Source organism: Sinocyclocheilus grahami, unplaced genomic scaffold (genome assembly GCF_001515645.1).
Source record: "Sinocyclocheilus grahami isolate Dianchi unplaced genomic scaffold, SAMN03320097.WGS_v1.1 scaffold743.1, whole genome shotgun sequence".
Taxonomy (NCBI): Eukaryota; Metazoa; Chordata; class Actinopteri; order Cypriniformes; family Cyprinidae; genus Sinocyclocheilus; species Sinocyclocheilus grahami.
The window spans coordinates 493,987-512,265 of NW_015505922.1; positions in this window are offsets into that span (position 1 = coordinate 493,987).

The following is an 18,279-nucleotide window of genomic DNA, read 5'->3' on the forward strand; positions in this document are numbered from 1 at the left end:
CAAACTGCATACATCAGATACAGAAGACTGCTTAATCAGTCACCCACTAACCAAACAGTTGCTAGAATGAATGAATGGAAACCTCACATGTCAGATATATATTACAAAATGCACTTTGGGGCAAAGAAAAATGCATCTTGAATATCAAAATACATTGTAGATATAAATGCACATTTGTTTGAACTAGAACAACTTAAAACAACTTAAATATTGGATATTAGGTAAGAATTATATGAACTATACTGTATAGACCGATATTTAAAATAAATAAATAAAATAAAATAATTAATAACATATATTTATATTTAAATAGTGTCCATTATGAGATGTTTGGATTAAAGCAAACAGTGCAAACTAAATGCAAATATAGACAAATAATTAAAACTATAGAACAATAAATAATAATAATAATAATAATAATAATTATTATTATTATTATTATTATTATTATTATTATTATTATTATTATTATTATTATTATTATTATTATATATAATCATATATAATTAATATTATATAACATTATTATTATTATTATTGCCCATTTTGTGTAGAATACATCTAAATATGTATTTTATACAGTGAGCATTTATTTTTTTCCTTCTATCTGTTTTTTTTTTCTCTCTCTGTAAATGTGGAGAGGATTAAAAAGAGTTAATGGCACTCTGTGAGGTCTGGTGTTTTGTCTGGATGGCCTTCTTAGCAAGATGTGAAGTTATTACTGTCACTGAAGTTGATTACAGAAGTGCTTTACACAGTGACGTGTGTCCCTTTCATGCTTCATTAGCAACCATCTACGGTGACCAAATCTGTAGAAAGATCTTGTATTTGAACATGCAGACCAAGGTTTTCTTCACTAGCAACTGTGCAGACTAGATCATAATGTAGCATTAAAGTCACTTCAGCTTTGGAAGTCATAATTACAAATTAATGCATTTTCCAGTGACTTTTCACTTCTTGAGAAAACAGGACGCTTTTTAGTGCTAATGCAACAACATAAAGACAAAATAAGCAATTCAGCTCCAGTCCTTGTGCACCACTTGCATGCAAACAATTCCCTGAAGGTTTGCCATCAACCCTGGAAACTTAGGGGGAAGTCAATCACCTTTTGTCTGCAATTCTGCCTCGTCATCTCGCCGTACCCTCTCGTTAGATGATTTACTGAGGTGGGAACATCTTAAATACGGACCATTATTATTCTCCTGAAGACACAACAGGACGATTTCTGAGAAGCTCTAAAGCACTGCAGCATTACTTAAACAATCCCTTCATCTTCTCCATCTGTTTGCTCCTGGTTTAGGGTACATCCTGAATATCCGCCGCGATTACGAGGCCAAATGGGATTTCTAACAGGCGACGCTTTTTTAAATCAGTGTTGGATCAACGGATGCTTCGGTCAACAGCAAGTGAACGACCTCTATAAATGTTCAAGAGCTTTTCGTAAAGTCTTGTTTCATTATTTCCTCATTTCATCCTAATTGAAATGTTTTCGCTCTTTTTTTGTACTCTTGATGATCTCTAGTCCCGACGGTCTTCATCGTCCTTGTGTTGCTACTATTACAAGATCCCTCATAGTACTTGAGATTTTGAGCTGTTGTTTGAGAGATCACCTTCAGACTTTATTACACTAGAAGATTGGGAGGAGCACACCGTGTAATTACCTCTAGAGACAGGCTGTTAATTAATAAAGCTCCTCTCCTTGACGTCTTTGTATCGTGTTATTGGCTGGGAAGCGACGAGAAGAGATCGTGTAATACTGGAGATCCAAAAAAAAAAATTATAAACTGTCCTTTTTTTTTCTTAAATAAATTCCTAATTCACAAGTTGTTTTGAAGAGCCAAAGTGTTAAACAAAGTGTTTTTTTTAAAGAAATGCTTCTTTTCTTCACCAATGGTACATTAGATTGAATTAAACAAATGCTGTTCTTTGTACTTTCTGTTCAGTAAAGAACTGTGGGGGGGAAAATGATGTATTGCTGTTTCTGCACTTCATTAGGAGAATCACCATTTTCAACAGTGATAATAAGAGAAAAGGTTTTTGAATGCCAAATCACCATCTTTTGAGGAAAACTTTTCTGTGAAAACAGAATATATATATTTTAGTGCTGTCAAATGATTAATCGCGATTAATCGCATTCAAAATAAAAAAAAATTGTGTACATAATATATATGCGTGTACTGTGTATATTTATTATGTATGTATAAATACACACACATGCATGGATATATTTCAGAAAAATATGTTATGTTAATATATTAAATATATTTATATATAATATAAATAACATGAATATAAATATATAAATGTAAATACATGTACATATGTACACATTTGACATATTTTCAAGTACACACATATATATTATGTAAAGAATCTTTTTTATTTTGGATGCGATTAATCATTTGACAGCACTAATATATATATATATATACAGTATATATATATCAAATGTGTAAGTCACAAAATCCCCTATGTAACACTTTATAGTAACTATACACTAATAATATACTTACAAATCATTTGCAGACTATTAGTTTATAGCTAATTTATAGTTTATGAACTGTAGTTGATACATTAATATTTATATATAAAATTACATTTTCCCATTTTTCATGACCTAATCTATAGAGATAATTATTTATAGTTAACAATGCATTATATACTGTAACTTTTTACATATGAGCTCATTAAACCATAATAATTTGGTTAATTACAGTGACAGTGAATAGTTTTAGAACTATTTATATTAATGTACAGTTTATAAACTATGAATAAACTATAAACTAATAGTCTGCATTATTATTAATGATTCGTGAGTCGTTTATTAGCGTATACTTAGTGTTACTTAACTATATTATAAAAACTATAATATCATAAATAATATGTTTATAACTGATACTACAATAACTCTATTTTAATCAATTAAATTCAAACGAATTGTTTTAAAACAAAAAATATCCCACTGATTCCAAACTTTTGAAGGGTAATATGAATATTTATTATTCTAACCATATTTTCCCCAATTTCTCCCTGTAAATAGAGTGAGCACTTTCTAAAAAAGTAGCTTGATGACTCAAGCAAACAGCGTTAATAATAAATGTTCATACTTTGCTCATCCTGTTTACAGAATAAAGTCAACTGTTTCTATTGGTTCTATTCAAGATTAGTATCATTGTAACAAACTCTAGGCCAGGCTTTGCTGTAGCTTACACAATTCACAGACAACATTTGGCAACAATTAGACATTTTGTTAACTTGACAATGACAAACTGCCAAAATCTCAAAACTGATCAGTGCATGAATGTTTTTTGCGTTTAGTATCTTGCCTTAAAACAACCTATAACCTATAACTTAATTCTTGATTCAGTTTCTAACTGAAAATGAGGCTGGAACGAATCTTAAACTTGCTGTGACTTCCTACACAGTTAACTTTGCATGGTTTGATTTGGCCATACTCTTGCTAACAAGAAGTTCCTCCACAATTTATCGATTTCTCATGAGTGTGAACATGGCAAAGTGGTTTTATTCTCAGAGGCAAGTTCATAAAGTTGCCGGTTTCCAATGGCAACAGTGCGATTGTTCGGCTTCACGGCTGTTAATTTGCTCTTTGTAAGAGGAGCACCACTGTCTCCATTCACATCACACGCAACACAACACATATTCTTCCTTTACGGTCAAACAGCGAGGGAGGAAATGATAACAAGATCATTACTGTTTATCTTTCTCTGGAGGCCGTCTGCAGTATGTAGAAACAGAGTGAGTGAAATTCAGCTCATACTGTACGAGAACTGAAGGTTGCATGCTTGATTTAACATCCATCATTCAGACATTTTTAACTTCAAACCATTGCTTCCGGCCAAAATACGAGTCCATAATCCATAATAATGCTTCCTCCATGAAGTGAAAGTCATCTTGTCTCAATCAGGAGATAAATCTGCACAGATCAAGCACCGTTTACAAGCCAAAACAGTCCGAAATAGTTCTGAACAAATATGTTTATGGATTTTTATGTGAGAGACAACATGGACTTTTTTACTGAAGCAGGGCTTGACAATAAGGGCTGACTGATGGCCCGGGGCCAGCGTGAAAGACATTCGGGACAGCTGACGGATTTGTTGTCATCATGACAGTTTAGCATTTGCACGTGTTTTTAAGCCTTGCCAATTTAAACAATCAAGCGATTTTAAAGCATTCAAGGGTAAAATGACATTCAGTACTTGCACATAGATAGCACCAACACCGAATGGAGTTCTCGTTCACGTGTTCTTTCGCTTTAACAGAAGAATAAACATTGCCAATTTGAACATTCAAAAGATTTTAAAGCATTCAAGCACAAGAAAATGTTGAATAACACCTCCATTCAGTGTTCTGTGAGCACAGCGCACACATAGAGCCACGTCTCAGGCAACACGTGAGCCTCACATTGCATTTCTTTCCACGTCTTTACGTGCTTGAACTGACAAATACATACAAAAGTATGTCAAAATACCCATCTTGGTGAGTATCCTTGAAAACAGTCGGTTATGTCTTAAGGGAACTTAAACTGTTGAGAAAGAAGTCGAAGTCGAAAGATGTGTATCGTTATATTTGAGCCATGCATTGTCTCTTAAATTGACTGCTCATAATTTATCAACTGCTGTCGGTGTACTTATTGTTAATCCAAAAAAAATAAAAATAACTCACTGCACTTGACTAAAGAGTGTTTGTAACTTTAGCGTTAGCAAAGATTAATCTATATTTAATTTAAAGAATTTTGCAAAGTTATTTTACATTTGATTATTAATTTATGTACCCATACAAACATATAAAAGCCTTACAAACACATAGCTTTTCTCTTTTTCTCTTTTCTCTAGATGTTAACTGATGGAATGGAGTGGTGTGGATTACTTGTGGATTATTGTGGTGTTTTTATCAGCTCTCATTTTAACGGCACCCATTCACTGCAGATGATTATTTGGTGAGCAAGTGATGCAATGCTACATTTCTCCAAATCTGATGAAGAAACAAACTCATCTACATCTTGGATGGCCTGAGGGTGAGCACATTTTCAGCAACTATTCCTTGAAGTCATTATCCTCAGGCAAGACAATTATCTTTGTGAAACTGTTTTGCAAACCAATAGTGTAGTGGGAAAATGCTAATTCTGTGCTTCAACAAGGGTGAGCATGCAAATCTGCACATAATATCAAAGTTTACTGTGTTTAAGCAAAACTTTTTATGTTCAGAAACAGTTTTTATGTTGTTCAGGCCACAACAGTTTAGACAGGATAAACAGCATCTGAGAATATACAGTGTGTGCATGGCAATTCAACCACAGTAAACTACAGTTGTGGGTTAATTACAGTAAACTACTTGTTAGCAGGAGGAAAAAGAGTGTTCTCGTGTACCTCAAGGACTTACATTTGTTGCTTTAAAAAAGGAATAATCCACAAAAGGATAAATATGGAAGCATCTTTAAAGGTTTTAAGCTACAAAGAAGCACTATAAAAGTACCTTAAAATACTGTATATGACGTGTGAATTATATATACAGTACCTTTCAAAAGTGTGAGGTCAGTATGTTTTTTTTATTAAATAATATTCATCAAGGATGCATTCAATTGAACAAGAGTGATAGTAACAACATTTACGATTCTACAAAATATTTCAATTTCAAATAAATGCTGTTCTTTTGAACTTTCAAAGAATCCTGAAAAATAAAATGCATCACGGTTTCCACAAAAATATTCAACATTGATAATAATCAGAAGAGACATTCTTTTGAAGTCGTATGATGTATCTGTGTGAGGAACAGACTGAAATTAAACTGTTAATCACTAAAATCTTTCAAGTCTTATTTATGCATGCACATTTACAAACTTGGAACATCTCACCAGGTTTGACGTCAAACAAAAGCTCACAGAAACGCCGTTGTTCAATCTTATTTCATAACCATGACATGCCAAGTTACAATATGCTGTTGACTGTGATCTGAACTATAATGGAGGAAATGCATTTCCATTGAAAAAGGATTTACATTTTTCTTTAAATCTTACTTTACCTCATGCACAACCCAAGGTCACTCCTCACTCGGTTTGTGGTTTTGCCCGCAGACGGTCTGTCTGGAAAGACCAATGCATTACAAATATCCCAAATCTGCACACAGGAATCTCAATTGTGGCATTCAGAGTTTGGAGATATTCTATCAAATATACAGCATCTCATCAAATATTTAATATGTAGCACTCAACGCAAGTTATCGTTACCATTAAAGACATTATCCCATCTCAAATGCACTTTCACTCCATCCAAAACCATTTTATGCCCTTTTTCAGTAAGAGATCAGCTTTAAAACAAACAATTAGTGCCATATTTCCATTCAACTGCTCTGTGATGTTTCTGCTAAATTAGTAGATTAGATTACAAAGTGAGAGGTTAGGGTTAGATGGCCAGAGGAAATGTAGTCCTCCAGCTGTCTGTGTTAAATATGATTTAACAAGACATACCTGCAAGCAGCGGTGAGGAGCGATTAGAAAGACCAGCGTACAGTGTACAAATTGAAAGTGATGGCAGACAGAAACCACACAAACCATTGCTGGTTGATTGCAGTGTGATGTGTTTCTATTCAGAATGGTGCTTTACATCATCTAAATACAATAATGCAGGGCTGCTGGTTCAAATGCGGTAGTGTCTTGTTCCATTCAACCTCTGTTTTCATGCAACGTCCTTTTCGTTCTTTTTTTGCTGTACAATTAAGGCAAAAACCCCCAATGAAAAACTGGTTTACAAATCTGTAGTCTATAACCAACAAGAAACCAATGCTGCTAACAAGAACTAGAAAAATACTGAAAATACTGTACAATTGTGGAGAATAAAGATTGAATAATACTATGAAGAAAAACTTAGATGTAAAAAAAAATATTTAGAAAATAAAACTTAAAATTAGTTAGCAAATGAACTTATCAGTGTTGACTGGTTTGGTTAATAAAATAAGATAATAATATAAAATATCAAAAATGAGTGAAGGGGAAAAATACAATGACATTAATTAAAATTATACTAAAAAAGGAAATAAATGTATATTACTGTCAGCACATTAAACATCACTTGTTGCTTTTCCTAAAAAAAAAAAAATCTAAAATGTATCATGAACTAATACTGAAAAAAAAAAATTACAAATAATTTTCAAATAATTAAAATATTTATATTTATCAAAAAATACTTTGATATAAAATAGTATAAAAAAACAAGTTTCTAAAATAATGTAAACTATAAATGTGTATTAAATACTAACGAAAAATACTAACTTAGTAATAAAATACTAAATTAACTTCTGCTTTCCATCAGTGTTGACTAGTTTGATTTAATTGACTTCACAAAGCTCACTATTAAAAGACAGACTTAAATAAAACAATTGAAAAAAATTGAAACAAAAACAATTATAATATAAAAATTGAAGTTTAAAAATGGGACATTTTATCTAAGAACTAGACAAAATGGTTGATGAGGACTCATTTGGCTCTACTGAAATGTCGCCCTTTTTAACAGATGTGGAATAAACGTGATGGTATTTAGTAGCTTTGTGAAGCTGATGTCACCCAGCGGTTTACTTCCAGACTATATCATGCTAATGAAGTGCATGACCTGTTGTTGGTTGTGTAATCTAGTTCCAGGCCAATGCCAGTGTGGCACACAAACCCTGTCAACACCCCGCTGGGATGCGCCAAATGAGGGATTGTATGAGACCTAATGCCAGCAGGCAATCACATACGAGACAGTGAGAGAGACAGACAACATGTGTAATTATGGGCTAAATAATTGGCGCAGGACAATAAGCTACAAAAGGTGTGTTTGATCTGAAAGGTCCTAAAATGGTACTATGAGAACAATATGTTCCTCCATTTCTACACAGGCAGCAGATGAGGACCTAAAATTCTAAGCCATAAAAGTGCTGTCAAAAAGCCACTGAACTTGTGTGCAACCGCTGCATTTGCAAGGTGCAGTTCACAATGATTTTATGTTTTAAAATACCACTATATCCAAGCTCCGATCCCATATCTAGATAGACAGCATCAAAAGCCTGTAGTCAGTATAACGCTTTCTGAAAATATAATTTTGGTCAGATTCTAGAGCAGCATCACAAATATCCTTCACAAAGACAGTCCAAGAATGCATAGTGATAAGCATACATACATACATACATACATATATACATAAATACATAAATGTGAGTGAGTGAGTGAGTGAGTGAGTGAATGAAACAATAGTACAATAAAAATAAATATTGTCTAAATATAAATAAATATAATATTTCTTTAACAGCCAGAAAGCAACCTAAAATAAAATTCAAATACTGACTATAAATATAAATATTTCATTAAATGCTAAAAAGCATCAATTTAAAATAAAACAATTGCCTATAAATATAACTATAATATAAATAAAAACAAATAATATTTCATTCAATGCTAAAAAAAAAAAAATCTAAAATAAAAATGTTGCCGTAAATAACTATTATATAAACTGTATAAATGTATTACTATTTAGATAGTTATATTACATATATATAATAGTAATATAATAATATTAATAATTAATTAGTGTATAATAATAATAAGCTTTACAGTATAACGGCGGATTTTCTAATAATATATTAATATAATCAATATGATTTAATAATGTGTTTATAGTTATATTTAAGAGTTAGCATTTATTTGATGTATTATTAAAATAACATCCAAGCGAGACTTTCTCAAGCCAACATGAAAGTTTGCTTACAAACTTTACCATCTCGTTACTACATATAAAAAAACTATTTATTTACTTAATTTTCCTGAATAAACGCAAGCCAGCATATTTATTGTCAAGTTTCATAATAATAATAATTTTAAATTATTTGCTTTTATTTTAGTATTAGTTAGTTTTTTATAATTTTGTTGTTTTTGTCTTTTTTAATTTTAAATATGTCTATATATTTTTTAAGCTTCAGTTCAGTTTTAGCTCTTTAAGCACTTACTAAATGAATGTTTTATATATGTTGTTTTATATTTTGACATTTTTATTTTATTTAAATCCATGTTTATTTTATTTCAAATAATTAAAAATTTAAATATTTAAACAAGTTTTTATGGTTTTAGTTTTAGTTAACAATAATAACCCTGCCACACATGCACACGCTCATTATTATATTAAAAAATTATAATATTTTATTTCAGTTAATGTCTTTTTTTTTCCAAGTAATGTTTTTTTTTCTTATGGTTTTAGGTTTAGTGATAATAATTCAAAATACACACACACTCATTCGTTATGAATTGCAGTCAGTCAATCACGTCACATGACTGACTGGATCTCTGTGTCTTTGTGCTGCTGCAGTGACACATCACAGACGGTCTGGATCTGGGTCAACAGAGACAACCTCAGCCTTTACTCTGCCTGCTGGGAACTCAGCTGAGCCCTGAGACCCCTAAACGCACGGATCTGACTCCAGCTATTCATTCACACAACATCAGAAGCCATTTACAGCTTCACTGCTGCTCAGGAATGAGAGTGAAGACACATGAGTCATTAGATGTCAGGGTAAATCGCCCTGATGGCATCTGCTCTGATGAATGAATACACAAATATAACATCTACACTTAAAATATTATATTACAACATATTCACTGTAAAAAGTGCCTGCAACTGTTTCCTTAAAGAACTATTTCTATTTGAATTCATGTATAAAAACTAGTTTTGTTGGTATAAATTGGTGTACTGTATGTAGTGATGGTTCAGTGATGTTAAATAATATTTTGGTTGCACTATTTTACAGTACGTGTACTTACCTAAGAATGTACTGGTAATAAGGTAACTACATAGGGAAGGGTTTGGTTTAGGGGTAGGTTCAGGGTTAGTACTTATTATAGTAACTACAATAACTAGGTAATAACTAAGTAGTATGTTCATGAGGAACAGGACTGTAAACTAAAGTGCTACCAATATTTTTGACTTGAATAAAACCAGTTAATTTCAATGTTACCATGTTTAGGTAAAACGTATTTCCCTCATGTGGTTTAAATAAACTGTATTAATCTTTACCAATTATTGCAAAAATTAAAATTGAATTGACTGGGAAAAAAGTGATTGGAAAATGGAAACTAAAATATTTGTATGGCTCTAACAGCTCTGAAAATTTCAACTAAAATAAAAAGTAAATAAGTAGAAAAATTTAAACAAATAAATAAAATACACTAAGCTAAACTAGAACTAAAAAAACCCCTATAATTTACAAATGCAACCTATTAAATTCTAAAGTCCCAATTAATTTAATTTCATGGAGTTTGATGCATTAGGCAACCCTGACACATGTCTTTAGCAGTCTAATCACTACAATGTGGCCCAAATGTGGTCTCATGGTCCTTAAAACACATTCAGGAAAACTAACAGGAATGAGAGAACTGTGGCAACATCTCTCCAAACTTTCAAGTAGACTTGTTTAATCGCTACAAACTGCATGTGACAGTAAACTATGATGTTAACTATCATGCCTAACATCCACACACTGACTGACCTTGCCGAAAGAATAGCAAGGCATTTTCGCTGGCTGCAAACGCTCTTGGCTTGCGACGGTCACGCTGCTACGGCAGGAGGTCGCGCTCTCTCAAAGCCAAGCGCTTAAGAAAACACTGACGACTGGTTGACCAGAATCATACCTACGGCCTGCCAAGTTTATTAGCAACACCGCAAGAACATTTTTGTTTTGAACATTTTGAATTGTTTGTGTCCTTTTTGAAGGTTGAAAGCTTCCGTTTCCATTCATTGCAACTGCATGAATACTCAAGAAAAGAAACAGATATCTATTTCTGTAATCACTGATGTTGCGCGAGGAATCACGGGGTGTCATTGTCAGGATTTCACATCACTAAGAAATGACCAAGAGCATCTGTAGCAGTTTGGTTTGAGTGTTAAGAGCTGTTTCTGGCATTGAGCTGTGACACTGATGTTCCAGGTGTTAAAACCAACAGACGCTGCACCAACCATTTCTGTAGTTAGTGTCTTCACAGGGTTCCCAGTTTGACGAGATTCAGTCTATAGCCGTAATTGTTTCTCATGTGGATGTCGGTAAAAATAAAATTTACATATCACCTCAGTGATAAAACTCATGGATTCGGATGGCGATTTATTCACAATGGAGGAGTGAGTTCTGTGATTCTACGAACCCGGGAATGTGCTGCTCACGTGACCATTCACATGATTGTCTGCTGTACATCAAATTAATTTACAAATGTATTCTTATTATTGTGTAAAATGTTTTTAAAAATACTTTATTAAAAAATATATTATTTGATTTAAATGTTCTATAGGTCCTAGTTGTAATAAAATTATACGCGATAGACTCATTTAGAATGTTTACGTGCTTTCCTTCTATTTCTGCTGCCAGTCGCTGTGGTGGAGCAGTTATGAAGTATTGTTCTACACCGAAGTACAACGTTACCTTATTGTCACATTACGCTGCCGTAAATCCAACATAAAGCACCGGAGGTAGACACACATACATCACTGGTAGACCCAACAAACACTAACTGCACAGACTAGGACTTATAAACACAGGGCAATCAGGGGAACACAGGTGACAACAATGGAACATAATCAAACTAAACGAGGACAGGAACATAACCAAATAAGGAGACACAGGAAGAACTACGGGGGCAAAACAGGTACAAAAGTCTGCGTGCTTCGCTCCCAAGCAGACAACACACAAACTGTGTGTGTCCCCACCTGAAATATATCGCGCGGACAGGGAGGAACACACAGCCTGAACGCTGTATGCTCTCGCCCAAATGCTTCTTTTTGGCTGAAGCTAGACATAATGGTCTTAAGTGGACAAACAATACTAAATAAGACTCACAACAAATAGCGACTGAAACACACACAGAGCGCTTGCTGAATGACAAAAAGCTGTCGCCGGTTTCACTGCCAGTGTTGGGCAAGTTACTGTGAAAATGTAATCAAATTACTGATTACTCCTTTTAAAAGTAATCACGTTACTGTTCTGATTACTTTATTTCAAAAGTAATCAGTAATTAGTTACATAACTAGTTGCGTTACTTTTTTCTTCATTAAATTGATGAAATCCCAGCATACATGCTCCCGATAAATATTTGTTATTAAAGCATCAACATTCACAGAACACTTATTTTTAACTAAAGCAAGCTGCATTGCTCAATGCTGCAAACACGTGTTATAGCCTAAATAGAAACTCTGCATACGCTTGCACCTGTTAATCGTTTATATTTTATATTAGTTCATGTTGCTTTTGTGCAATAGATGAATGACAATTTATTAGTTTTAGATATTTTATGTTTAGGTGTTTCTATTTTGCGGGAGTCCCGTGAATCATTTTATTCTCCCGCATCCCTCACCCAGTGTCTACCCGCTCGCACCCGCACTCGCCCATCCCTCGCGGGTGCAGGTCTCTAATCCACTGGCACTTGACTCGACAGTGCGTGTGCTTTTTAAAATCTCTAGATTAAAAAACACTGCATTCTGTCAGCAATGTAACGCGGAAGTAACGTATAGAGACTTCGGCTTGTAACTATACTCTAATTACTATTTTGAAAATTATAACGCGTTAAATTACTCCGTTACTAAATTAAGTAATCAAATTACAGTAACGTGCTACTAAGTAATGTGTTACTGCCCAAAACTGTTCACCGCACGTGCTTTTATAGCTTCCTGGTCTCTACGTCACCCGCTTGTGACGTCTCGCCCTTCCATTGGACTGATTTTACGTGTGATTCAGAGTGTGGTCACGCTGAAGGTGTTCCCTAAGCGTTTCTACGCAGCTCGAGTTCCTGAAAGGGAACTGAATTTATTTCCCCCTCTTAACTGAGTATGAATGAAATAAACTATTTAACATTCAAAATGACGATCTTATTTTTCAATCACTAAAACATCATGTAAAAATAAAAAAAGGATCTCAATAACTTAATGGAGCAAACCGTGTCCCTCCAGGAGCCATTAGTAAGATCTAATCTATACGAACAAACTGAGATTAATTAATGCACTTTTCCAATACATCTTAGCATACAAAGAAATTTACTGTGATTAAGTCTTTAATCATTTACTACACTTGGATATATTTCTATACAACTTTGTTTGTGTTAGCCAGTAATTGTACTGTATGTTAATGGAACACACTGATTAAACACTTTTGCAGACTTACTGTCTTCTGGTCATTATTTATTTATTTATTCACTTTAATGCAATACCAGCATCAAGGCTGTCTTCTGGTCATTAGAAACTGATCAAAAAACTATACTGTGTTCAAATATAGGTGTGCATTGAGACAAAAGACACAAAAAATATAGTTTACAGTTACAGTAAAGGATTTATAATGAAAGGAAACAGGGCCAGATTTCTTTATTAGAACAGATCTGGAGAAATGTAGCATTCCATCACTTGCTCAGCAATGGATGCTCTGCAGTGAATGGGTGCCGTCAGAATAAGAGTCCAAACAGCTGATAAAAACATCACAATAATCCACACCACTCCAGTCCACCAGTTAACATCTTGAGAAGAAAAAAGCTGACTGTCTGTAAGAAACAAATCCATCATTAAGGTGTTTTAAATTTAAACTGTTACTTCTGGCCAAAATATGAGTCCATAATCCATAATAACCTTTAAAATAGTTCCCTGCAGTGAAAAAGTCTCCTGTTGTCCTCTCACATCAAAATCCACACACAGATTTGTTTAGAGCTGTTTTGGTATGTAAACAGTGCTTGATGAGTGCAGATTTTTCTCCTGATTCAGACTAGACCGCTTTTTTACTGGAGAAATTAATATTCTAAAACAACAGAGGACTCATATTTGAACAGTTTTAAAAAAGTATTGATGGATTTGTTTCTTAACACGAAGCTTTTCACGTTAATTGCTGTACTGGAGTGGTGTGGATTACTTGTGGATTATCGTGATGTTTTTATCAGCTGTTTGGACTCTCATTCTGACGGCACCCATTCACTGCAGAGCATCCATTGGTGAGCAAGTGATGCAATGCTACATTTCTCCAAATCTGATGAAGAAACAAACTCATCTACATGTTGGATGGCCTGAGCATGATTACATTTACAGCAAATTATTATTTTGGGGTGAACTATTGTTTTAAAAAAACAAAGATATTGTCACTGATGATCAACATTATTACACAAATTCAGCTGAACCCAGAACATTTCTCAAATGACGCTAGCTTCCATTAATACTGCATATTAACACATGTCAGAGTTTCCATAATAATCATTATATATTTAGGTTTGCAGATGGCATCTCTATCATGACAGCACTACAGGAACCCACAGCAGGCTGGATGACTGCAGTTAATTATCTTCAACAAGCCAAGACGGACTTGAGGAAGATCGTTTCTGGTAAGGAGGTCAACATGCTTAAACAATGCAATTGTCTGGGGTTTCTTAGTGGCACTTGCTAAAGCAACTATCATGATTTTTAACCTCGAACCCCAAGGATTAATCTTTGCCAGGACTCATCACACATTTGAGGCCCATATAGCAATAAAACAATGCTAGCCTTACCTCAATGTGCACTTTATATATACAGTATATGCAATCAATATATGCACTACAAACTACTCAACTCACGAGGAAAATGTACATTACCCGTGAGTTATGGAATTAGCCTTTCTAATTATGGAAACTGTTAAGCTACAATCTGCGCCTGGTTCAGCATTGTGTCCATAACAAAGGCCAATGAACCTTCACAGCGGTGTGTAAAAATAAAGCTAAAATAATTAATTAAAGCTCAGAGAATCTGTGAAAGTGCCATTATTCCAGCAGCAACAGGGCTCCTGCTTGCAAGCTGATTGGTTCATAACTACATGTGAATGATGAATGCAGGGACCTGAGTGAGCGAGATCGATTAAGCTCTGTGGGGTACTTAACTCATTTCGGCTTTGTGATTTCACTTTCTTATTCTCCTGAAAAGTGAGATTGAAAATTAAAACAAAACAATGGAAAACGCATATACATTTTCCAGAACGAGCACGCACACTTTTAAATACACACTGTCTATCTATCTATCTATCTATCTATCTATCTATCTATCTATCTATCTATCTATCTATCTATCTATCTATCTATCTATCTATCTATCTATCTATCTATCGTCTGGGTTTGGCAAGATTTTTTAATGTTTTAAAAGAAGTCTCTTCTGCTCACCAAGACTGCAATTATTTGACCAAAAATACAGTAAGAATTGTAAAAAATGTAATTTATTACTGTGCTCAAAGTTGAATTTTCAGCATCATTACTCCAGTCTTCAGTGTCACGTGATCCTTCAGAAATCATTCTAATATGCTGATTTGCTGCTCAAGAAACATTTCTGATTATGGATATGAGTGAGCGAGATCGATTAAGCTCTGTGGGGTACTTAACTCATTTCGGCTTTGTGATTTCACTTTCTTATTCTCCTGAAAAGTGAGATTGAAAATTAAAACAAAACAATGGAAAACGCATATACATTTTCACAAAGGCACACGCACACTTTTAAATACACACTGTCTATCTATCTATCTATCTATCTATCTATCTATCTATCTATCTATCTATCTATCTATCTATCTATCTATCTATCTATCTATCTATCTATCTATCTATCGTCTGGGTTTGGCACAAAAGTGAGATTGAAAATTAAAGCAAAAAAATGGAAAACGCATATACATTTTCACAAAGGCACACGCACACTTTTAAATACACACTGTCTATCTATCTATCTATCTATCTATCTATCTATCTATCTATCTATCTATCTATCTATCTATCTATCTATCTATCTATCTATCTATCTATCTATCGTCTGGGTTTGGCAAGATTTTTTAATGTTTTAAAAGAAGTCTCTTCTGCTCACCAAGACTGCAATTATTTGACCAAAAATACAGTAAGAATTGTAAAAAATGTAATTTATTACTGTGCTCAAAGTTGAATTTTCAGTATCATTACTCCAGTCTTCAGTGTCACGTGATCCTTCAGAAATCATTCTAATATGCTGATTTGCTGCTCAAGAAACATTTCTGATTATTATCAATGTTGAAAACTGCTGTGCTGCTTCATATTTTTGTTGAAACCATGATACATCGTACTGAAAGGCTTTGAATGGTAGTTTATGTAAACAGACTGTGTTATTGTTGCTTTTAAGATTAACAATCTTCTAATCGGCATATTTTTCACAGCAGTATTGTTTTGAGGAACATTTTACCTTTAAGAGGGAAACACAGCTTGTTAATGCTGCTATAAAAAAGATGAAACAACATAATGACTCATTGACCCTGTTCGAGTATTTGGCGATTAATCCAGCATAAGCTCGGATATTAGGACCATCTGTGCCCAATTCAAACCAATAGAAAAAGCTCAGCTTATGAAAATGTGTTTTGGCACGCCATATGCCTGTTCATTTTCATCTATACGCTCCTACTTAAATTCAGGCCGACTGAATGCCTAAAAGCACATCATAAATTTATACCGTAGCAAAGAGGTGCGAAGGTTATGTGAGGGACAAAGTGTTCAGAAAGTCAGCATCAAACTTAACTATTTACTCTCTTAATAAACATATAGTGCATGTAATATTTCTTTTAAATGCAATAAGCGACTCCAATTACACCATCCAATTAATCCCAGACCAATAAAATCAAGTCGCACCTTACAGTTTTTCTCACTGAATATCACGTTTCACTCACATTATCAAAGTAAAATGGGTTTCAAATGGTGTTTGAGAAAGAATTCAAGCACAAATCGCAACGAGGTTGTCAAAGTTTTAAATATAAGTCATAACACAAACTCTGAAAACAGTCTCAAAGAAAAAGCTCAAATGACAGATGTTTCTGTACAAATAAAATCCTTAATCTTAAATCCGTTGCATTATATACACATACACACATTAATGCAGACTCAGATCTTGCTCAAACCAGCCCTCATTTTTCTCTGCGCCGCTGGGCTCTTCTGCAGACATCCCACTAATATTTCATAATGTGCAAAAAGTCTCTGAGAGCCGCGTTGGGCTGGGAAACATGGAGCAACGTCCTAAAGTGTTAGATGATGAAAAGCCTCCAACACATGGAAGCATTCGTCATAATGTTGAGTTTAATGGCTTCTCTAAAGCTTCTACCTAGAAGAAACGGCACAAAAGAGCAGAGAGAAATACATCAGAAACTGGCCATTTACATGCAACCATCCTGACAAACCATCTCCTGGGGGAAACCTACACTGTTTAGAGTCCCAGTTATCATACTGTACTGTGAAAGTGCAGAGTGTGTTGGCCTGCTTTTAAGTCTGAGGAGAGCCAGTATGCTAGCACTGAAGCATGCTACTAACATCATAAAACTACATCTTGATACAACAACAGGGAAAGTTAATGCAAAGCACAGGGGTTGTGGATAACATTAGCCTAAAAAGCATGCATGAATGCATACTTCAGAAATCCACCAGGAGCAGTGTACTGTCCGTGCATACTATTATTTGGGATGCACATGCAATACTATATATACTATAATCACAATTGTAACCTTACTTACTACACAAACTAATTTCACATACTGAAATTAAAAAATAAATACATAAATGCACATACGTAAAAAAATTATTCAGAATAAACTTAAAATTAAAGTACATAATTGGAAAAAAATTGTATCATTAACTAAAATGAATTAAAACATTAAAATAAATAAAACAAATTAAAACATGCCATTTAAATAAATAAAATAAAATTGTATTAAAATAAACAAATAAAACTGAAATGTAATAAATGAATAAAATAAATAATTAAAAATAATACAAATCAATTAAAATGAATAAAATGTAATTAATTAATTAAAATAAACAAATAAAAACGAATAAAATATAATATAAATGAATAAATAACTAATTAAAACTGATTAACATTCATACAAAATAGTTGAATAAATAAACAATTCAAATGAATTGAAATAAACTTAATTCAAATAAATAAATAGAAATAATTCAAATAAATATGCTAAAATAAAAATTATTTGAAATAAAAAATATGTAATATTTAATAAAAATATATAAATATATAATAATGAATAAAATAAAAATAAAATAAAACATAGTTAAAATAAATTAATTAGGTAAGTAATAATTTAATTAATTAAAATTAAGCAATAAATTAGGTAAGGGTTTAGGTTATTTTCAGTATATAGCCCCTGATAGTTGGTGCCATACTTACGAAAGAACATATTCCCCCATTAAAAAAAAAAAAACACACGGCAGTCAAGCATCTATTGAGAGGGAATACATAGCAG